The following is a 24900-nucleotide window of genomic DNA, read 5'->3' on the forward strand; positions in this document are numbered from 1 at the left end:
TTGATTGTATTGAGGGGGTGGGTGTAACGGTGTAATTGAGGGGGTGGGTTTGCGGGGGGCAGAGAGAGAGAAGGAGATAGCCGGGAATGTGCACTATTCTCTTAAAAGGAGAAAATTCGGACAATTCCACATATCGAGGGAGTGAATGAATGAAGGATGAAAGGAATGAAAACATTGTAAAAGTATGTTGAAATAAGTTGAACAGTAGATCACATCTGTAGAACTTTAATGTAAAATGTAAAACACACACACACACAAAAACACACACCCAAATAGGGTCGAGCAAATGTAAACTATTACATTTTTCCACTTATAGCAATTTATTGTTTTGCATTTCTCCCCCCTAACTGGACCGAAAGTGAACCGAACCGTGATTTAAAAAGCAGGTACGTACCGAACCGTGAATTTTGTGTACCGTTACACCCCCTCCTATATAGTTATATAAATATCAATTTTATTTGCAGTGAAAGGACCTTTTAATGCTACAGCATTGTACATTGTTCTATTCAGCATTGTTGTATTGTTTAAACTTTGTGGGAACAGTTTGGGGAACACACATTTATTTTAGTTTAGCTATTTACACCAAAAATAGTCACTAACCCTCTTAAAACTTGGTTCAATTCCTAAATTTGGGGTCAATGCTGGGTTGAGTAGATTTCTCACCACAGTCAAACTGGAACCCGGTCAAGAACACCTTGCTCAGTCTGGTTGTCTTGGTCTGCACCCAAGTGTGAGTCATGTGCTGTGCTTACACAGAACCTCAGCAGAGAGGAAAGCATGAGCAGGCTACACTCCACATATGTGAGCACCCTTATATTCGCATCAGCTTATCGAGCAAAGTGTGCTTTAGTCACAGCGTATTTGCTCCTACGATGATTTATAAGAGAGTTCCGATGCCGCTCCAGGTTGCTGATGAGTTCGGGATCTCGCTTGCTAAGCTGGAAAACGTAGCCACTAAACTGTGATTTTAAATGTGCTGTAATTAGAAAACGCTTACATCTGGGGTTTGAAAGCCGTCACGGGCTGATAAGAGGTGAGACACTGTGTCAACCTGAAGGCTGTAAATGCAGTGGTGACATGTGCGAAACAGCTGGTGAACACACAATGAGCATCTGCCTAAACGTCTGGAAACAGCACAGATAACGTGCGGCCATGTTGGATTGCAATAAGAACGAGTCAGTGTTCTTATTGCCTTTGTAAGGACTGGATTTGTAGGAAGTTGTCGAAATGTAATGCATAATTAGTGTAATATTGATTTAGTTTTTTGTTCATTTATGGCGTTTGGTAAATGACTTAATCAAGAGCCAAACAGCCTGGTGATGCTGAGATTTGAACTCATAACCATCTGATTAGAAGGCCAGTGCATTACCCAGAGAACTACAGAGATGCACTACGAGGTGGTATTAGAACGTTCCGAGACTGGCTCTGTTTACAAGAAAGTACTTTATGTATCTACGCATACACACTATCATCTTTAAAATAGTTTCCTTGCACAGCAATACAGCGCTCGCAGCGTTCCTGCCGCTTCTATAATGTGTCCTGGAAGTCTTCTTTTCAAAGCGTATCAAGCACCTTCTGCGATTCGCGCTGGATCTTCGCAATGGTGTCAAAGCGGCGACCTTCGAGGGTGGGGAGCTCGGTGATCAGAATAGCAGATGTGGTAAGGCACATGGTCAAGGAGTTACACAGCTTCCAATGTACACAGCACAATGTCTTTTGGCACAAAGGTCGGTGCTCCCTGTGACTGTCCATGCAGCCGTGGCGTGTTCCAAAACTAGTCTCAAAATGTCCCATTACACATTTTGTTTTAAATTGCTTTTATGATCCGACGACATCCAAAGACGTCCTAAATAATTGTGTGCCTCCAGCATTGTGGTAACAGTTTGGGGAAGAATTGCATATGGCTGGAAAAGGCAGGTGTCCCAATAATTTTGTCCATATAATGTATAATATGTTTTCAACTTAGAGAAATTTTGGGCATGCCCAAATTTCTAGCTGTGTTTCTGTGACTTGTGCTGCTTATTGTCTCTTTTGGGTGTGTAATAGCTTACAAGTTTGAATTATATTGTTTTTTGCGTTTGTTTTTTTATACCAGCTACATATACTGACTGGATTCACTGATGATCTCTGCTACTTCCTTCCAGACTTGAGTTAGTGTGCGTTCTTACATTAGAATAAGAAAAAACTTTGCTTTATAAGAAAGAAACTGAAGAACTGTCAAACGGCATGTGCCATACAGTACAATTATTCCAATTACAGTTTGTGCAAACTGTTTGAATGTCACTCTTCTTAATTTGTGTAGAAATGAATCGAATAGAATATCACATTGCAGCGATGTCGCTTTGTCGGATTTCACTTCCGCTGAAGGCTCTGTGTATTGTGCATGTGTGAGAAAAAAAAACAGAAGCTTCACCTGTCAGGTTTTGGCTTTCAAGTGTGAGCGTAGATGTTTTATGAGCATGAATGCAAATGCGAAAAAACACCGAGTCTAGGGTTCGAGAATTCTCTGAGCGTATATGCTTTATGATCTGAGTTCGGAAATGCTGAAGAAATAACATATACAGTGTATAACAAAAAAATATATAGTTATATATTCCAGCCATATAGAAATTGTATGTGTATGTGATTATATATATATATATATATACATATGACAGCCGTTTGACAGTTTTTTTTTTCTTCCACTAAATTTATAATAATGGGGGACTTTCTCACTGGTCACTAAACATAAATAAATAAACATTTATTTCTCTCTCTCTCTCTCTCTCTCTCTCTCTCTCTCTCTCTCTCTCTCTCTCTCTCTCTCTCTCTCTCTCTCTCTCTCTCTCTCTTTATCTCTTTTTTTCTTTCTCTCTCTTTGTATACACCGTTTCTGTAGTTTTATCTTGAATTTGCTGAAAATGACACCAGGCTTTCACCGCCATTCAATACTTCATGTAGTCATAAAGTCATTAAAGACTAGCCTTGATAAATCAAATAGATGTTTATGAATCTCTGCTTAGTAGTTTGCATTTTATGAATGAAAGCGTTTTAAAGGTTTACGCTGTAATTCCAGCGTTCGGTATTGATTATATGGATCACTGCTCAGTTCATTCTTTGATGAATAAAAGAAAAATTAAATGTCATTTCATCAAAAGCATAACGTATGATTGTGAAGGCAATCAGGAGCCACATCGCAGAAGGCAGTGCATAATAGAATGAGAATTTGCAACAAAACAAAGGAAAATGAGGAGTTTATATGAAGTAATCAAAGTCTAAACTGAGGAGAGGTGAACACACCAGGAAACAGACCAATGAAATGATGAGGGAAGACACAGGGAAGCTGGGAGACGAAGGCGATTCATGACCTCGTAAGTGCAAGATTGTTGCCAGAACTTTTCTGATGAGTCTTAAGGTTATTTAAAGCCAGGAACTTCTCGCGTGGGTTTTTATGTAAGATGTAGAGAAGTACCCCGGACATGGGTTTGACCCTGCTGGAAGCTTGCTCCCGACTTGCCTTGCGCTTCCTGTCTGTAGGCCATTCTGTTGCTGAGAAAAAAAGGTGTGCAGAAATGGTGTTCTGTATATACTTACAACATCGTGATGTAGCTAATATACAGCGAAACAGCATATTGAAACACTTAACAAGTGATTCTCGGACCACTTAGAGAACCTTGGCACCAAGAAGTTGCAAACCAATCTTTCATAAATGATGCTACGAGTTGTTGTAAGGAATTTGTATCGATTCATCTTTATTATTAAGCGTTTTAACCTGGTATATGAGGTGGGAATACACTCTGAATAGGAGAGCAGGCGATCACAGGGCGTTCCAATTCATCCCAAAACTCTTTTATAGGGTTGAGATCAGGCCATCTTCCACTTCCACTGATGTGTATTGTTGCACACACACTGTGAGATAGATATACATTCTATTTGTACACCTACATCTTGCATATTTTACATTAAAAATACCTCATGCTAATTGCATATATATAAATATTCATATAATTAATTTAATATATATATATATATATATATATATATATATATATATATATATATATATATATATATATATATATATACATATATACACTTCTGCATTCACCTGTAAATAATTATAACCTTCTTATCGCTCATTATAAATTTTTTTTTTCTCTTTACTATTTAATATTGTTTAATGTTCCATATTTGCTGTAGTTTGCTGCGGTTTGTCTGTAGCCTCACTTAAGAACTTCACTGTACAAACTGCACATATGACAAATAAAACTTGAAACTTCCATCCAGCCCATATCTTCATGCTGGCTTTGTACACAGGGGCATTGTCATGCTGGAGAAGGTTTGGATTTTAGTTCAAGCGAAGGAAAAATTGCATGCGATTGTGTGCCTCCAGCTTTGTGGTAACAGTTTGGGAAGAAACGCATATGGCTGGAATAATCTGGTGTACCAATACTTTTGGTCATATAGTGTAGAAATCAGGCTACATGGAGAATGAGATTGTTTAAACAGTAGCATGTTCTCAGCTCAGTGGTTAAGACTCTGGATTAGTGTTCGGAAGGTTGAGAGTTCAAGCCCCGTATTGCCAAGCTGCCCCTATAGGGGTCCTTCACCATTTGTACCCTGAGGGGGCAACATCTTTCTTGCATCGCTGGGATATGCAGAGAAACATTTTTACAGGTAACAAACGTAAAGCACCTTTCTTTCTTTCGTTCTTTCTTTCGTTCTTTCTTTCGTTCTTTCTTTCGTTCGTTCTTTCGTTCTTTTGTTCGTTTGTTCTTTCTTTAGTTCTTTCGTTCTTTCTTTCGTTCTTTCTTTCTTTCTTTCGTTCTTTCTTTCTTCGTTCTTTCTTTCGTTCTTTCTTTCTTTCTTTCTTTCTTTCGTTTGTTCTTTTTTTGTTTTTCTTTCGTTCTTTCTTTCGTTCTTTCTTTCCTTCTTTCTTTTTCTTTCGTTCTTTCTTTCTTTCACTCTTTCTTTCGTTCTTTCTTTCTTTCTTTTGTTCTTTCTTTCGTTTGTTCTTTCTTTCGTTTTCTTTCGTTCTTTTTCTTTCTTTTGTTCTTTCTTTCTTTCTTTCGTTTGTTCTTTCTTTCGTTTTCTTTTGTTCTTTTTCTTTCTTTCGTTTTTCGTTCTTTCGTTTTTCGTTCTTTCGTTTTTCGTTCTTTCTTTCTTTCTTTCGTTCTTCGTTCTTTCTTTCTTTCGTTCTTTCTTTCGTTCTTTCTTGCGTTCTTTCTTTCATTCTTTCTTTCGTTCGTTCTTTCTTTCTTCGTTCTTTCTTTCGTTCTTTCTTTCGTTCGTTCTTTCTTTCTTTCGTTCGTTCTTTCTTTCTTTCTTTCTTTCCTTCTTTCTTTCGTTCTTTCGTTCTTTCTTTCGTTCTTTCTTTCGTTCTTTCGTTCTTTCTTTCGTTCTTTCTTTCGTTCTTTCTTCGTTCTTTCTTCGTTCTTTCTTTCGTTCGTTCGTTCTTTCTTTCTTTCTTTCCTTCTTTCTTTCTTTCTTTCTTTCTTTCTTTCTTTCTTTCTTTCTTTCTTTCCGACCAGAACATTGTCAAATAGTGACCCAAGCAAAGACCGGTGTTGAGAATTTAGGACTTTATCAAATATTTTCATTTTGAATGCGAGTGATATTTTTCTAGTTGCATTTATTATACATTTGTTGTCATTTTCTGTCGTGTCCATTAAAAATCCAGAACGTTTCCCAAGACATCAATGCCAAGCCTGCTATTCAATTAGGCGCATGCACAGCATTCTTTATTCCAGACACATTACATGCGCTAGCGGATACTTTTTCATGCCGAAGTACGACGTGCGATGACGGAAGTCATTAGTAGAGATGCTCCTTTGTGTTTTATTACATTGCAAAGTAAATTCCGATTGGCCATATTCTACTTACGGGCCATTGTTTTGGAAAGCGGCGTGACTGTCGTGTCTTGTCAGTCAGTCAGACGGTGAGTCAGACGCTCTTTAGTCCTGCGTCAGTGTGCCGTGTGTGTGTGTGTGTGTTTGTTGGTCTGACCCTGTGTTAAATGCATTTCCGCCTTCATATATACGGACCCGCGCTTTGCTTGACGCATTGACTCGAGCGCTTTCTGACCTCCATTTCAGCCTAGAGCTTTATCACACACTCTTCGTACCATTACGTGCAGCCCACACACTTTCTGTTACTTGAACGTACACCTATCACGTACACACACACACACACACACACACACACACACACACACACACATTGAGATGCTGGAGATTCTCTGTCTCTGTGAGATAAATCACACGCCAGCCAATCTCTTACCCACAGCCGTGTGCCATCTGCCTGCCTCGCTGCTGACACACTTCGGCCCCATTCGCCTCCAGCAGATAAAAATGACACTTCACTCCAAATATACTCTTTTTTTTCCCCCTCACTTCCTTCTTCTTCCTGCCATCATTCCCTGTGAGTTCTGTAAGTGTGTGTGAGACAGAGAGCTGGCCAGAGAGATAGGTAGATGGTTTTGTGTGCATATGTGTGTGTGTGTGTGTGTGTGTGTGTGTGTGTGTGTGTGTGTGTGTGTGTGTGTGTGCATGTGTGTGTATGTAATCTGACTAGGGCCACTGTGGAGTAGGGTGGAGTGATAATACGAAGCAAGAGGCTTAAGTCATTGGAGTCGTGCAGATTTGACTAGAGATGAAGTGTCAAACACTGCGGTTCCAGAAGCAGGTGGATGTGACTTCTGTCATTGTGTGTGTGTGTGTGTGTGTGTGTGTGTGTATGAGGTACGCTCTAAAGCTCTATTAAACTTGCATGCTTGAGGCAACATCCTAAGGGGTGTGTAAATGTGTGTAAAGCTCCAAATAGATTAAGTAGTTTGGACATCAGACTTTAGATTTTGGACACGTCAGATGCTTTGGTTCTCAGAATCGTTCTTCTTTCACATCCCAATTTCATTGATAACATTTTTTATGTTTTAACTTCTTTTATAGCTATAGACATTGAAAATCAATGGTGGATAAAGTACACAAAGCATTAGAGATACAGAAGGTAAAATATGACTCCAGTAAAAGTAAAAGTGTCCCTTTAAACTTTCACTTGGGTAAAACTACAAAAGTATTTGCCTTCTAATGTACCTAAGTATCCAAAGTCTGTAATTTATTATGGCTATAATGTTCCTATTATCATTTTTATCACAAGACTTTTCACTTAATCAACTCAGTTTATGTGAAAAGACTCGAATGTGACTCTCACTCATATACTTATATATATACACTTATATATTAAATATATAATATATTCTTATATGGAAATGCTGAATATCTGCATGAAGTTTGGATTACAGTTAGCTAACAATGCCAAGCACGGCATGCTGAAAGCACTTCAGGCGTATGCTGTGCGCACGTGAAATTATTATTGGACTGCTTTCTCCTTTTGGTCAGAAACATTCAGCCCTACAGGGGCTACACTCTCTTGGCGAAAGTTTGTTTACCGTTTTCCATCGCCGTGTTTCTGGCCAAAGTCCCTTCAAACTACATCTTTTTTGTTTTCTAATTCATTTAATTATGTGAGCATGACAACCTAATCATTCCTAATAGAAAGAAAAGAAAAGAAGTGTCAATTTCTCTCTGATATGGACTCTTGGTAAACTGACTAAGAGGTGTGAAGTAAGTCATAGCAGGAGCGATAGGCAAAGCTCATGAGCCTGATGCAATCGGATTGAACTAATCCTCGAGGGATCCTCGCTGCTGTATTGCACTGTAGCCTCTGATTTGTATTCACTGCCGTGGAAGCGAGCTCACCTGTAAACCTCAATCAAACGTATTATCAGAGGCACACACGAGGAGACAGGCGAGACTGCAAACAATATCCTCGCCATAAAGTAGCGTGTGTGTGTGTGTGTGTGTGTGTGTGTGTGTGTGTGTGTGTGTGTGAAAAATGAAAAAAGAAAGAAAGGCAGTGATGATGCAATCTCAAGTCGTTGGGTTTGTCCAGTCTGAATCGCTGAAATTGATACTTTCGGTTCGGATTCCTCTGGAAATGTGTCTGGGAAATCTGCTGGTTTTATTCAGGAAATTTGATTCCTCAGACGCATTGAAGAACTTAATCAGGAGTGATGTATGGACTTGTCCAAGATAACCGCACATTGATTAGAAAATTATATATATAGATATATGGAAGATAAGATGAGAAACAAAGTAATTCAATTTAATTCGAGTTTATTTTTATAGCGATTTCCACATTGAACATTGACTCTAAGCAGCATTATAGAATGTAAGAATTAAAGAGCAAAAATGTTAATATGAGTGAATTTATCCTCGATGAGCAAGCGTGGGGAATCTGTGGCGAGGGAGAAACTTTGAGAGAAACCAGACTCAAAAGAGGAACCCATACTCATTTGGGTGACCCCAAGAGTGTAATTATAAACCATAAAAACATTACAAAAACCAGAGAGTCGGAAATATCATGAGCACCAGAGTGTGTGAATATGAGTAATGTCCATTCTACAGTTTTCTACAGTCAAGTATGTGTCAGTCTGGAAAGGGTTACAAAACATTTTCTAAGGTTTTGGGTCTCCACAAACAATGGTGAGAGCCATTATTCACAAAAGGAGAAAACTTGGATAAGTGGTGAACCTTCCAAGGAGTGGCCGGCCTACGAACATTACTCCAAGACCCGAATGACAACTCATTCAAGAGCTCATAAAAGAACTCAAAACAACATCTAATGAATGTCTCTTCAGAAAGAGACTAGGCATAGTAAAGAGCTTTGCAGTTTATTGTTCCTTTCAAAAATGTAGAATGTAGAAAAACTCACACAGTTTTATTTAATGTGTCGCTGAGATACCAGACCTTTTTCTTCTTTGATATCTTAGGTACTGACATTCATTTATCTGTGCTGTATGTGATGGAGAAACTAAAGTATATGGAGTAAGTGTAGATCAGTCTTCAGTATAGACAGACTCAAATGTAGAATATTTTGAAATTATATTGCAGTGTACAGTTATTTTAGATCAGCACCATGGAGAGCGACATGAATACTGTATGGCATTCCCAATGATAAGAACTTTATTAGAGTGTAAACAGGTTCATTGAAGTTAAAAAAATTGTTAAAAAAACTGTTTTCTTTCTGCTTGTAATGTAAATGAAGCTTTCCTGCAACTTTCTATACAAATTATGGATACGAATATGTAGATATCTTAGATTGGAATCTGGCTTGAGCCAATCTGTAATTTCTCTATAGCTGAGATTCCATCTGCAACATCAGAACTGTAACTTGTGTTCAGTTTATTATTCATTACATTCTTTCACAACAGTAAAGAAAAAGCATTTTGTCTGAGCGTTCCCACATTTGCAAGGTCTGTAAAGTTCGTGGTCGTATCAAAAGGTTTCGAGACTGGCTCTCTTTACAAGAAAGTACTTTATTTTATACCGTTTACACACTATCACCCTCAAAATATCCCTCTTGCACAGCAATACAGCGTTCTCAGCGTTCCTGCCACTTGTGTGTTCTGAAAGTCTTCTTTTTTTTAAGCCTGTCAAGCACCTTCTGCTATTTACACTGGATCTCTCGTCAAAACGGCAATCTTTGAGCTGAATCTTCGGGAAGAGGGCGAAGTCCACAGGAGCCAAATCTGGCGAGTAGGGTGGGTACGGAAGTGAAATCATGTAGATTGTTCTCCGACGATCATCATGCACAAGTTGTCGAACGGTTTCGACATTTTCGGGGTGTGAGCTTGTCGAAAGCCTGATCTCTCGTCGTGTTCTTCTCTGAAAGGCACATGTGCCAGTCAAAAAAACTCGAACGACTCGTCGTGGCAAAGCCGTATGTCAAAAGTATGTCATGTCAAATGTCTCTGTGGCAGATTTGCGCAGTTTCACCGTTTGCTCTTTGCTGTCCGCGATGAAATCGCAGACATGGTAACGCATGGATCCGACTAGCACCAGTTAGTGCCATTCGTCTCAAAACTTTTTGATACCACCTCATATCTCGTGGATTCATCCAACGTGCACAGTTTTCCTGCATGATGCACACACTTTAAAATGCATGACTTTATCCTGTTAAACACGATCAATTGAGCAGGTTCGAGCTGCATTGGTGCAAACAACGGGACCCAGGAGCCTTCGTTTTCATGCATGTTTATTGTAAGTGCGATTGCTTCATGCTTGCTCACAGGTGGGTTCAAAATAAATGTTACATATAGAGTACAAAGGCGCCCTTAGAGTACGGGTGTTTACATCTTACCTGTGTTTATGTTCTCTTTATCATAGACTCATATGCACAGCCAAAGACTGTTCTTTCTAAAGGGTTTGTGTGTGTGTGTTGGTGACAGCATAGGAGGTGTAAGAGGCTCTTGTAAGGTCAGCCAGATATTGCTCTGAAGTGGAGCTGAGTTGCGTCAGCGCGGTTGAGAGTGTAGGCGTGTGCGTGTGTGTGTGTGTGTGTGTGTGTGTGTGTGTGTGTGTGTGTGTGTGTGCCTGTGTGAGATCCTCAGGGACATCCTCCAGTCCCTGTTTTCCTTAGAACAGCATACGGTGGTAGCTTCCGTCCCTAAGGGAACGACAGAGATGACAAGTAAGAGGTGTTACATGTATCAGTATTGCCGTTTTAAGCGCTATTATTATTATCGGTATTATTTGCATCATCGTCAAAAGCTGAGCTTTTTTTTTAGACGTGCACTGAACATACACACGGATATGTACTGAAGATTCTCTCCACCTCTCTGTCTCAGTGCATCTGTTTTTCTTCGCCGTTCCTCTTCCCCAGGAGACATCTTCTCGCTGTGTTTTTTCCTGACTCTGGGCTGTTTCTTCATTCCGGCCCTTTTCTGCTCTTTGTAGTCACACTTCAAAGCTCCGGTGGGTTTGGGGGCCTGCTGAATTTTCAAGTGTATATACGGAGCGAAAAGGAGGACCGGTGAATTATTTAGCAGCTATTGATAATCGATTGCTGTGCTTAAGATCGTCTAGGGCGGTGACACTGGCTGCAGGGCGAGGAGCAAAGCCAGGATCAACCTGGCTCAACCTGGACAACCGGATCTCATAGCTTTCATTTTTTCTGGATTTCAGACCCTGGTTTTTGCTTTATACTCGACTATACGGCGAGGTATCAAATTAACGCCCTGTAGAAATCCTCAACGAGTCCTACAATGGGATTTTGAGTTCCTGTTAATGATTGTACTCGCATGACCTATTTTTAATCTGTTTATTTTTTTATTTAACAATTAGAACCGGTCGAGTGTTGCGTCAAATCGAGTGCAAAATAAGCACTTGAAGAGGGACATCCTACCAGAAAAGTTGTGATGTTCTGCATCTGATGCTAATTAATACTGAGCATGCTTTGACGGATGGCCTTCAAAATGATTATACATTTTTTTTGTTGAAAAAAATGTGTCCAAGATTCAGTGCCTACCTAAGACAAACCAGTTTTGCATGTATGTTAGTGTGAACTCATTTGCCTGACATCGTAATCAACATTGCATATCTAATGTATCGAAAAACTGCTTCCCAGCCTCAAATTAATACAACCTTACAATCTAGGCTACACCAAATCTATCTTTTTATGTCAATGTCTTCTCCTGAGCTCGTCTTAATGTGGCCACGTGCCTCCGTGACGTCCTTTTGAAAAACCTTCTAGCTCTATAATTCCAAGGTCCTGTATTACGAGGGTAAGGCAAAGTGTCCCGAGTCGAATTTGCATTTTAAAAAGAGTAGATACTTCACAGAGACTCTCAGATGTGTAGGCTAGTACAAGAACGCTGTCACGAGGCAGATGGAGGTGAAGTGTGAGGCGTTCATTAACAAGCCAAATGAGCAGGGGAGGGGAAAACGCACGGTCAAAAACAAACCAGCAATGCGGGACGATCACGATCAAAACGAAGGGCGCGAGTAAAATGGAACAAACGAGGAATAACGACAGGTGCTCAGAAATACGCACCGCAATGGCAAAACGTAGGAAGCAAATGAACTGGTATGAATAAATACACAGAAGTAAATGAGGCGTAACAGGAAGCAGTGCAGCAGGCAGGTGAGAGAGAGTTTGGAAAAAATATCCGAAATGGATTGGATTGCGGATTGAGGGGGTTTGGGACGTGCCAAAAGGATTAAAGATATTCTACTCCACCAAACCCTGATTGAAAACATCCAAGTCCACGTAATTAGCTGGATCCGGAGCTGTATTATACAGGAAGGACGAGCTCCAGGAGTGCTCCATAAAAGACTATAGACGATCAGGCCTGTGATTCTGTCTGCAACTAGAGTGTATCTGCATCCCCAGACCCCAGTAATCCAAACATTACCTAATTATAATGTAGCTGCTGGTTATGTACTGACCGATTTCTAAGAGGATTAAAGAGAACCACTTTGCTGAATGCTGCTGACGTACATATTGCCCCGGATGACAGAAATAAAACCTGGTGCATGTTGTAGAGTCGTTTATACAATACATTCCTACATTTATTTTATGAATGTGAATCCTGATTATACACTTTGGAATCATTAATGTGCAGTAAATCAGATTCAGAAATGATTTAGGCCTGCCGTCTTGTATGCAAATGGCTGGCTGAGAATACTGCATGAATGTTGCGAATATTTTTATTTATTTATTTGTTTGTTTGTATTTATTTATTTATTGGAACACATGTATTAATAATGAGATCCTCTTGGCAGAAGTGTAGTTTAATGTTTAATGAACGTGCTCTTTCTTTATCCCCAGAGGGGAAGAAAAAAAAAAAACGTCCTCTTGCACAATTTTTTTTGTTGAATCCCACCGGATCGCAGTCTCATGACGTCTGGTTTCAACCAGGTGCCCTGTGAACTATTCTGGTGAGGTTTCTAACAAAAAATAAAATAAAAATAGAAAAAGCTTTGTGTATTTTTATTGTTTGGAACAGATCTGTCATTGGAAAAAAAAGTTTTTTGAAAAATGTTTATTTATCAAATTAATGTAAGAAAAAAGTTAAATATAATTGTAGTAAAATCAAATGTCATTGAATTAACAAAAAATAATTACAAATAAAAATGGACCTATATATAGTATAGAAGTAGAATATACAGTATAGAGGTAGAATATAGAGTATATAGAAATTGAATAAGTGAGTACATAGAAGTAGAATACAGAGTATAGAAATTGAATTATAGATTATATTGAAATAGAAGGTGAAGTACATAGAACTAGAATTTGGAGTATATAGAAGTAGAAAATACAGCATAGAAGTAGAATATGGAGTATATAGATTTAGAATACATCATATATACAAATAAAGTAAGTACCATATTTTTCGGACTATAAGCCGCTACTTTTTTCCCACGCTTAGAACCCCCCAGTTTCACAAACTTCAAACCAAAAAACTGAGACCAATAACATTAGACCAATGAAATTGGCGAACGGGTTCAGGTCAACCAATGAAACTCTTTATATCAAATCAGATGCGCTCCCACTGAATCGGGCATCACATCATAAATATGGATGAAGTTGACTGTCTTTTGTTAAAGCCGGTGTAAAGTTCATTAGTTTCTTATAGACAGGTGCGGCTTATTTATGTTCAAAATAAAAATCTTTGTAAAATTCAGTGGGTGCCGCTTATATTTGGGTGTACTTAAGAGTCCGGAAATTACGGTAGTAAAGAAATATAGAACATGGAGTACACAATAGTACAATATACGGTATATACGTAGAACACAGTGTATAGAAGTAGACTATGGAATGGTTAGAAATAGAATATGGAGTATTAAGAACTAATATTTGGAGTATATAGAAGTAATATATACAGTATAGATGTATAATAGGAAGTATATAAAATTTGAATATGTGTATATATAGAAATAAAATGCAGTTCAGTAATCCTCCGTTTATCGTGGGGGTTTCGTTCCAAAACCGCGATAAACGAAGAAACGAGATAAACGGAAGCCACCTCAAAAATGCTACATTATGTATACAGTACTGTACTGTATTAACATTTTACTTCATTTTATAATTTATAAGTGACAAATGCAAATCCGCGATAAACTGGGGGGCGCCAGATTCAAACCGCCGTAAAGCGGGGGATTACTGTAGATAGAAATAGAATATGGACTACATAGAAGTCGAATATACAATACAGAAGTAAAATACAGAGTATATAGAAATAGAATATAGAATGAATAGAAATAGTATATGGAGCATTCTGAATAACATTCATATTTGCTTACACTTCTAGAATATTGAATATTGCGTGCCTGTGCATATGTACGTGTCTTTGGCAGCTTGTGCACTAGCATCCATTTGCCATGAGAGATGAACCAGCCTCCTCAACACACACATACTGGCTTAGCGTACAAGCGGCTCCCCGCTATCTGACTCATCCTCTTAGTCACTTACTGGCACGACACGTCTGTCTGTTGCCTGCTGCTCACAAACGTCTCGTCATCGCACGTAACCGCGCGCCGACCCGAGAAAACACGCTCATCCGAGAAATCAGTAGTCCAGCCCACAAACCGCTGCCAACAGGCCTCATTATGAGTTTGTGCTGATTGGATTTGTGTTGATCTTAAATCTTTGTCTCTCCATCGTTCTTTCTCTCGCTCTCTCTCCTCATGCCGGGTTTGAAGCGCGCCTGTCAATCACGTTTCCTTTTAAAACATTCATTTGCACATTTAAATGCCAATTTATATTTCACGCTTTAAGTGGTGGCATGTTACAAGGCTTTTTCACACCGTTTGAATGGAAACAGATGCGCTACGCCGCACGAACGTGTTGTCATCATCTAATACAAATGCACTGTAAAACACATGGTTGAGAAAAAAAAGCAGTGAAAGAGGATGGTGTAGCGTTAGTGCACGGTGCACCGCCCGAGCGAAAGCATTTGTCGCTTATAGAGTCGCAAAGTCAAAAAAGATTGCGAGCTTCTAAAACGTTATTCACACATCATACTTAAACATGTAGACGTGTTTTGAAGACTTTCATATATGTAATAAAAAAAAACAAAGCTCGAATGATTTGCAAGGTGAAAACGTCGAAAATGCGTTCGAGCTCACAAATGTGTTTTTTTTTGTAATATGGAGAATATAATGGCATCCGTAAATGAAATGTGATTGTGTAAATTAATTTTCTTGCAAATGTACGTGGTGTGTGTGTGTGTGTGTGTGTGTGTGTGTGTTAGTGTATGGAAGTGTAGGAAAAGTTTTATGGCACCTCTACAACTTTTGCTGCTCTGAACACTTTTCAGTTCAAAAAAATTGCCCCTGGTCGGTGTAATCGCACATCAGCAGGAAACATCTGTCGGAATTCTCTGTTGGAGAATCTATTGTATTCTCCAGCAACATTCATTGTTTCTAAATAGCCAAAGCGAGCTGCTCGGTCCACGGCTCATTCCCATCACTCTACATGTGAGCTAAGTAAATGGACTTAGATATAACAGGGGAATTCTCCAGGAATTACTTTCTTTCTCTCTCTCACGGCCTCTCCCTCTCTCTCTCTCTCTCTCTCTCTCTCTGTCTCTCTCTCTCTCTCTCTCTCTCTCTCTCTCTCTCTTTCTCTCTCTCAGTCTCTCCCTCTCTGTCTCTGTCTGTCTCTATCTCTGTCTCTGTGCCTGTTCTCACTTTCCTAGCAGGTAACATTATCCATCTCTTCCATGCAGTGAATTATACATACACATTACATAAAGTGTTATGTGCCGTCTCATTAATTTCTCATTTAACACGTTTCCTCGCCATAATTCATGATTATTGCGCAGGGCTTAAAGTGAGTTTGTCGGCAGATTTTCCCCTGCAGATCTGATTAGCTCGACTAATGCAATGATGTTTAGCATCAGCACAGAGAGCTACAGTAGCATATACCTCCCATTTGTTTCTAACAGTTACAGTGTGTCTTGTTTTTACTGTTAAAAGGTCAAAGCTGTATGAGTATGTATGGGTTTGTCGAGGAACAAATTTGCAGATATGATAATACATTTATACAAAGATGAGAGGTATCTAGAGAGCTTGAAAATATCTAGAAAGCGTACACAAGTATACACACACTAGTGCATGTACACACATTCGGGGCTTTACTGTTACATAGTTGTTTTGTGTTCGATCTTTTTTTAGGGGTTGTCCTCCATTTTCTGTACAGCTACAATTCCTGACTCACTCTATTTGCTGTAAACTTACATCATCATGTACAGCTGCATTGCTATCTCTAATACAAGACCTAAACCAAACAACTATCTATTTTGGCTAAGCAGCTCTGCACACTATCCTGCTAGTTTGGGGGGTTGTGTTTTGAATTAGCATGCCACCTATTTACTCTCTATTTTAGCTAATAATAACAATGTGGTTAATACAGACAGTTTAAAAGATTGATCAGAAAGCTCATTCTCACAAATCTTTCTAAGGAGTCATTCTAGCTAACAAACTGGGTTTAATATAGTTGTTGGTTAGCCTTAGCTAAAATGTTCTTACATTCCTTGGTTTGTTGGTGAAAGAAGCACTAATTTGCAAACTATGTCTAAAATAAGACCTTTCTTGTATGCATTTATGTACATGAAAAACTACTTGAGAAAATTGAGTTGAAGTTGTTCTATTAGGATAATTAATTGAGCTTTTACTTGAGTAAAGTTCTTGAAGACTTTTGTTTGCCTGGGTTTTAATGTTAAACATTGAAGTGAGATAAATAGAACTTGCTATAAATACACTGTACAGTGAGCAGTTCCCGGAGTATTTCTCTCTGTCAGTAAAGTTGCTTCAAATGGCTTTTTGCAAAGTACTTACAGATGTGTTTTATTGGAATTTTATTTGAATAAGAATCAAATTCCTTCATTTCTTCACTCATTCATTTCTTCACTTTTAATAGCCATTTTATCCAGGTCAGGGTCACTGTGAATCCAGAGCCATCTGAGTGCACCTTGTGAAAAAGTCCTCACTGCCAAAGAAAAAGACTCGGGGTGGAGCTGGACCTGATCTAACACCTCTTATAATTTTAACCCCTAATACTTAAACGTATCCCACAACACAAACTCTAACCCTAAACCACAACACGAACTCTAACCATATCCCTCAACATTATACCTAACCATATCCCACAACACGAACTCTATCCCTAACCCATAACACGATCCCTAACCCAAAACACGATCCCTAACCTAAACCACAACACAATCACTAATAATGTCCCACCACACGATCCTATACCCAAACCCACAACATGATCCCTAACCATATTGCACAAGACTATCTCTAACCCAAACCCACAACATGATCTCTAACCCTAAACCTCAACACAAACTCTAACCATATCCCTCAACATGACACCTAACCATATCCCATAACACGATCTATAACCCAAACCCACAACACATTTCCTAACCCAAACTTACAACACGATCACTAATCATATCCCACAACACGATCCTAACCATATCCCACAACACAATCACTAATTATATCCAACAACACGATCTCTAACCCAAACCCCAACACAATCACTAATCATATCCTGCAACACGATCACTAACCCTAACCCACAACACGATCCCTAACCCAAACCCCAACACAATCACTAATCATATCCCACAACACAATCTCTAACCCTAACCCACAACACGATCCCTAACCTAACCCACAACACGATCCCTAACCCAAACCCCAACACAATCACTAATCATATCCTGCAACACGATCACTAACCCTAACCCACAACACGATCCCTAACCCTAACCCACAACACGATCCCTAACCCAAACCCAAACCCTAACACAATCACTAATCATATCCCACAACACAATCTCCAACCCTAACCCACAACACAATCCCTAACCCAAACCCCAACACAATCACTAATCATATCCCACAACACAATCTCTAACCCACAACACAATCCCTAACCCAAACCCCAACACAATCACTAATCATATCCCACAACACGATCTCTAACCCAAACCCCAACACAATCACTAATCATATCCCACAACACAATTTCTAACCCTAACCCACAAAAAGATCTCTAACCATAACACTAACAACACCAGTGGGTTATATTTACTCCCTGGGCCTTTGGTTTTACTTCACCCAGGTGGAAAGGGAAGGTCTGACTCCACACCACTGAATTTTCTTCGACCCGACTCGGGTGAGAGGAGCAGGTTCAGGTCTGTCTTCACTCTCTGGACTTTTGGTTCTGTAGTAAGGGACACTTGTTCCTATTGCAATGCACATTTCATTCTTTTTTAATAGAATTTTGTATAATAATGTTTGTAGAATTGTATTTATCGCTCCAAAGGGTCTACTAGGTCTAAAAGGGTCTAAAAGCTGATAAAGGTAAAAACGGCCGAATTCTGACTGCGTAGTAAATTAAGGGCATATTTTTAATAAGTAAACTTGAGCATAAACAAGCATCCTCATGACTATATTCATAATGAGAATAAGAGCTTAATTAAACTTTTAGCGTGGTTATGTAATAAAATTATCTCTCACTTGCTAAAATTCCCTCATCGCTATAACATCAGCACTTTCACGCGGAGACGTTGCTCTATCTTTCTGTGTGTAGAGCTACTGAAGTGCTCCCTGCCTCATTACACACTGCACACTGACCCCTACAGGCCATGGGCGCACACACGCAAGCACTTATATCAAAGTGTATCACAGCAGGAACGAACTAGGCCAAGTTTTCCCCGCTGTCTACAGCAGCATTAGGAGCTCTGATGTCCAAAGATAGCTCTAAGAGCGAATCGTTTTGGGGATGAGCGTGTTTCAACTCTGTCATTTTCTTCTGGTGAAGGTGATAAGCACACATGCGTGACGGGGAAAGGATTTACTGGGTCTTATGGTGAGCTCCACAGCGAAATTACGCTACATCCAAAATCCCATATGATGTAATTTCACCATCATACTGAGAAACTTTGGCCACCTACAATGGAGACATAGTCATAAGGTCACAAGTGATATTGTTATATTTTCTTTTACTATTAAACTAAGCTTAAAGCATGCCTAATAAATTCTAGAATAGAACCGGCGTGAGCTGAAAAAAAAAAAGGAATAATATTATTATTTTATTTTTCTCCATCATCCGTGTTAGACAGACTCGTGGTATCCAGATTGCACTATCAGTTAGGTGCAGTCAGGAGAAACGAAAGAAAAGCAACCCGAGACTGACGAGAGAGAACCACGTCTTCGGTTTAGATTTCTATCTCTTACCAAAGCCACAATTACACCATAGTCTTCTAGTGCTCAACGAAAAAAAGAAACACTCGCTTTCCCTGATTACTCCATGTTCGAAATTATTATGCACACCCCATTTTTGTTTGTTTTTTCCTCAGCAGTCAGTACCAATAAGGATTTTTTATAAATCCTCAACAACTAGATTATAATGTAGATATTATTCCAAGCACATTTATTGATAATGGCAGGAGCTTTATTAATATTTTTTTCGAAAGAACACAAAGTATGTTGTTGAGATTAATTATGCAGAATGTCATTTGAACACATTTAATGGATCATTAAGAATTCAAAATGAAAATCTGTTGTTTTTTATGCATGGACAGATCACTGAGTTTGTAAGTATATATACCATTTCTGCCTGTACTTTATTTAAGGATGCTTCCCAAAGCTGGTTTTAATTGAGGGACACTGATTCCCACTTTCATAGTCTATGCCTATACAATTGTCTATCTGAATACTTGATTCTGATTGGCTGAAACATGTCTTTCAACCTGTTAAATGCACAGGCAGTAAGATAAATGAACACACTCTCTTCTACACACACTTCTACCCATATTAACATTCCCCTACAGTTGTATATCAGACATGACAAACGTGTTTAACACTAATTATTATATTGATTATATCTATTTAACCAGTATATTAAAACAAACTCAAATTACCCGAAATTTCGATTCTTTCATTAAGAAAATGCTGTACTGAGTACATCTTTATCACAGCTTTAGTTTGTTAGCGTTGGCAAGTGACCGTGATTGAAGGGATAATCCACGGCTACGTGTTATATGTGCACCTCACCGTTTTAATGCTCTGTGTCAGGTGGTTCTTCACCTCCACGTCGTGCACTCACGTAAATATAATGCACATCTGGTCATAATCCATTTCTTGTTCCACAGGTTCAGATTAAGAATGATGGTGGCCATACTACAATTTTATGGTTTTATATTCAGACGACACAATTCTTTTTTATACCATGGCAGTAAAATGGTCAGTTTGGAACTACACATAGGGCATTTTGACACCCCCAGGCCAGTCACCAACCATCCATATCTCCATCCATCTGGACATTCCAGTGTAGCACATCATCCATCACTGACTGAAAATGTTTGGAATTGAGCCTTCATGAAATTCTAAACCTTGTGCAAACATTTCTTTTGTGACTTTTGGTTAGAGGTGGCCAAAATGCAGCTTTATGCACAACTTCCAGCCTCTGGAGAATTATGTATCAATAGGTCTTTGGGATTTCAGAGACACCAGCAGAATCTAATATGTATTACTGCTCAACAGTAGCCTTTATTTATAGCTGCCCTTTTATTATCATTCATTTGTCTGACAGAAACTTTTCTTTAATAAGCCTTCATCAGACCGAACTCATCTGTGCTCTGAATGACTCATAAATCTTTTCGCTGTTCAATGATCTCTATTTATTTTTTTTGGGGAAATATCAGTTTTGGCTTTTGCAAGACGTTACACTATTTCTCTTTTCTCATCTTCCGAATGATCTTTCTTTCTCCTCATATTGTGTGAGAACTGTGACCTGACTTAATAATGTGTAACAATGTGTAACTTAATAATGTGTAACAATCTCTTTACCTAGGGTTCTGTTTGATTACGATCAGAAAGGATATTAAAAATAAAATTAATACATGAAAAAAAAGAAAACGCTAATGTTTATTTTATGAAATGCTAGCTCACTTACAGGAGCTCACTTTAGCTCTTTTGTCAGCCAAGTCAAGTCAAGTCAAGTCAAGAGGCTTTTATTGTCATTTCTACTATACACAGTAAAAATGAGACAACGTTCCTCCGGAACCCTGGTGCTACACTAAACAACAACATAGAGCTACAACACAACACAAGCTACATAAAGTGCATCGAGTGCAACCTAGTGCAAACAGTGCAGACGAAAAACAGTACAAACAGACAGTGCAGACAGACAACACAAGACAACACAAGACAAGACACAAAACCCAAGATAGCGCCGACCAGTAAACCTACTGTATACTTTAATTGTACAGTACTGTGCGAGGAGAACTGTAAAAACTATACCCGGGAGTGAATATAAGCAGACACAATGTAGTACAAAAAACATCAGCAGTAAAGAGGTGCAAAAGACAGCATGTAAACAGTATAGTATAATACAGTCAAAGGTGCAAAAAACAGCATGTAAACAGAATAAGTGTCGATACAGTGAAAGGTGCAAAAAACAACAGGTAAACAGTGTAGTACGGTCAAGTATAGCCAAGGTAACTGTGCTAGCTATGTTCAGCTATCTTGTTAACCAGATTATGATATAATAGAGTGGCTAGATAATATAGAGCGCACATAACCATCTAATGATCATCAATATATTTACACAGGTTAGCTTTTAATGTGGGAAGTTTCTGATAGAAAGTGAGCTTGATTACTAGCAAGCTTGTAAATGCTTTGCTAATGGGGTAGTTTCATCACAGCTACATAGCACAGAGGTGTGGAAAAGGTCCATTACAGGGATATTATGGTATATTTAGCAGACTAGTTATTAAGATAAACATAGTTTCTTGCCTTTTTACACCGAATAATACAAATGTAGCTGAAAGGAAAAAAATTGGGAGACAAAAGCTTTACAATGCAAGTAAGGACATCAAATTTTGTTTCTTTTCAGTACATAGAATGCCAAATCCAAGTACAACTCACCTCTGAATGACTAAACATTTCTTTAAAGCATTTTGAAAACCGAATTCATGTTTTGTTCATGGCTAGTTCTTGAGGAAGGCGAAGAATCCTAATGCATGCTATATATAAGACAATGAGAAACTGGTAACTCAGTGGATAAGATGTTGGACACCTGGTTGGAGGGTCATGGGTTCAAATCCCAGCACCACCAAGCTGCCACTGTTGGGTCCTTGAGCAAGGGCCTTAATCCTCGTTTGCTTAGCTGTATATCTGTGATAACTGTAAGGCGCTCAGGATAAGGGTATTTGCCAAATGCCGTAAATATATGCTACCACCACCATGGTCTTTGAAATTCTGCATTTAGCTTACCCTAGATCTAACAGGAGCTGTGTTGTCCAACAGTTCCATTATCCCTAAAAGCTTTAAGATTATCCAGGTGCTGTTTAAGAGCATTAACGGTTTGTTTAGTTAGCAATCCTTTCCGCGTTGCTACTCTACCCATTATTCTGATTTTTGCTCAGTCATTTAGTTACTGTAAAGTCTTAAACACTAACATAAGCTGAAGCTAGAAGGGTCTGCAGTGCTCTTGATGGCTTTCTGAATGTCTGGATTGTCTTTAGTGTTTATTGTTTAGAAGTGATACTTGGAAAGATTTATCACTGGATCCAGTCATTTTAGCAGTGGCAGCGCTTACTGTGAGTCGAGGAAACTTCAAAATGACTTTGTAACACTTTACACAACAACGTTTTTGCCCCATTTTGAAACTTTTTTTCGATCGTGCCATAATGAGTTTGTGGAAAGTTCGTACTTCACACTGAGAGGTCATACAAGGAAGGTTTAGATTCAGCGTTGCTGCAATCAGGTCTGACTGTGTTCTATCAGCTTGATCTAATTATCTGTTCATTTGGTTAATTTGTTGATCAAGTATCTTTTTTCAACATCGGTACCACTTGTCCTTTATACCTTTATTTCTTAAACAAGTATAAGCAAATGTTATTAGTATTCCCTGAACTGAATTTGATCCAAAGTCTGTGAACATTCGATCGTCAAAGCGATGTCTTTTTTTAAAATCTGAAAGAATGAGATATAATAGGACAATCAAAGAAGTTCACAATTAAGCGTCTAATTAAATCCTTTTTTTGAATAATGTTCATTGTGATGATTATAGTGAGATTGAAATGATTCAAATAAATGCCAGGTTTTTATTTCATTTTTTTCTGCAGATGTCTTAAAGGAATTGGAGACCAGCAAAGAAAAAAAATTGAATTTAGACAACAGTTTGTAGATATATAGAAAAAAGGGACTCATTTGACATATATTTACTCTGTGAGATTAGATTATAAGATTAGATCACTGCCAACAAGAAGTTCCTGACTGTACAGCTACTGTAATAATATTAATGCACCCACTATTGGTTCTAATGGTTCAGAAATTTTATGCTGGGAAAAAAAAAACAATGTTAAATCCAGGAAACAATCTGTATTGCCAAGCAGAGCACTAACTGATACTCTTCTCCCTGTTCATCTCTGATAATCTTATCATTAACTGATTGATAGTCTCCCAGGCACTGATTTGTCCAACCTGATATTGAATGTGGTATTTCAGTGGAACACTGACGCCAGGGAGGTAGAAAGAGCATGTGGGGGAAATGAACAGGGAATGAAATACAAAAAGAACCAAACGCATATAAAAGATCGAGCACACCGGAGATCGTGATGCAGCATGGCTGACCTTTTACTCCATTCGGTTTCATGTAAGGAGATGTAAGGCAGCTGACTAAATGGAACTTTCTTGTTTTTTTTTATGTTGAACTCGTATTATTACCAGCCACTACTAATATGTAAAGTGAGTAAAAAAAAAAGCACAGTTCTAGTTTAATATACTAATCCACGTATGAAATAGTGTGTACTATTCACTATGGAAGCGTGTGATTTGAAATGCATCAACGCTGTTCCTTTGATGAGTCAGTGATGAATTGCAGGTTGATCAACTGAAGGTCTGTACATTTATATCTTCACCCATATGCGCTTGTCCACTACATTTAGTCCCATGATAAACAGATTCAGTACTTTCATAGTACGAGTTGCATTGGCATTGAAAAAATCCGCAAAATATGAGCTCATAGGTTCGGACTGAGAAGACGAAAAGATGATGATGATGATGATGATGATGAAGTGTGCGTGTATGTGTGTGTGTATATGTACGCCCAAGTGAGTGACAATAGAGTAGCTGACAGCAGAGCAGCAGATGGGCTGGAGGAGTCAGCACTTTCTTTTGGCCAGAGCAGTCACTTCACACAGGAACGATAAGAGGGCCTGCTGCATTCATTCTGGAGTGAGAGAGAGAGAGAGAGAGAGAGAGCTTGTGTGTGTGTGTGAGTGTGAGGGACGAGTAGGAAGGCATTGATTTTGTGGGGATGAGATTTAGGGGTGATGGAGGACTGAGCACGGAGGTGAGTCATTATCACGGAGACTGCAGACATCGGCATCTTCTCTCGGAGGTGGAAGTGTGAACGGGTGTGTTTGTCGGGGGCATGTTTTCATATCGTGGTGGGGACCGATAGTTTCGACCATGTGGTTGGTCATCATTCGAAAAAGTACAAGAAAAATACATTTTGATTTAGCTTCCTTTTGGTTGCAGAGGTTAGGATTAGATTTAGAGACACAGTGTAGTGTTAATGAGCTGCATTATGAAGAATAGTAAGACAGATGTGTGTATGTTGTGCGTTTGTGTGTTTGCATTGTTTCTACACTTATATTCCATAGATGTTTGGAATTGTGTGGCTTTAAGCATGTATATGTGTATTACAAACAAGAAAATTGGAAAATTGTGCCATCACATCATATAAAAAATATATAAATAAATAAAAAAAAGGTGAACAATTCCTCTGTCTACCTCGGACTTAAAAACTAATTTCATCTTTTTCCGAAGCAATTTTCCTGTTCCTTGCATTGCCCGTGTATGTCGAGATAAGCGCTGTGCCTTTTGTGACACCCCGTCATGTGGCACTCGACATCAGCCTGCCGTCTGCTTGACTGAGTCATCAGGGACGGGCATTTTTGACGTTTTTGGTGTCTGGTTTCTGGCGGAGTTGCTGAGGTAAAGTGTAGCTTCTCTATGCCTGAGTGGGCACGGAGCTGACGCCGAA

The 24900-nt window shown here is 38.9% G+C and overlaps 1 protein-coding gene across 4 annotated transcripts in view; it reads left to right on the forward strand.

The window, feature by feature from the left end:
• Positions 1-24900, forward strand: part of tenm2b (teneurin transmembrane protein 2b) — a 319514-nt gene that overhangs the window by 248789 nt on the left and 45825 nt on the right. The gene's annotated exons all lie outside the window — the stretch shown is intronic.

Source organism: Silurus meridionalis, chromosome 15 (genome assembly GCF_014805685.1).
Source record: "Silurus meridionalis isolate SWU-2019-XX chromosome 15, ASM1480568v1, whole genome shotgun sequence".
In the NCBI taxonomy this organism is placed as follows: Eukaryota; Metazoa; Chordata; class Actinopteri; order Siluriformes; family Siluridae; genus Silurus; species Silurus meridionalis.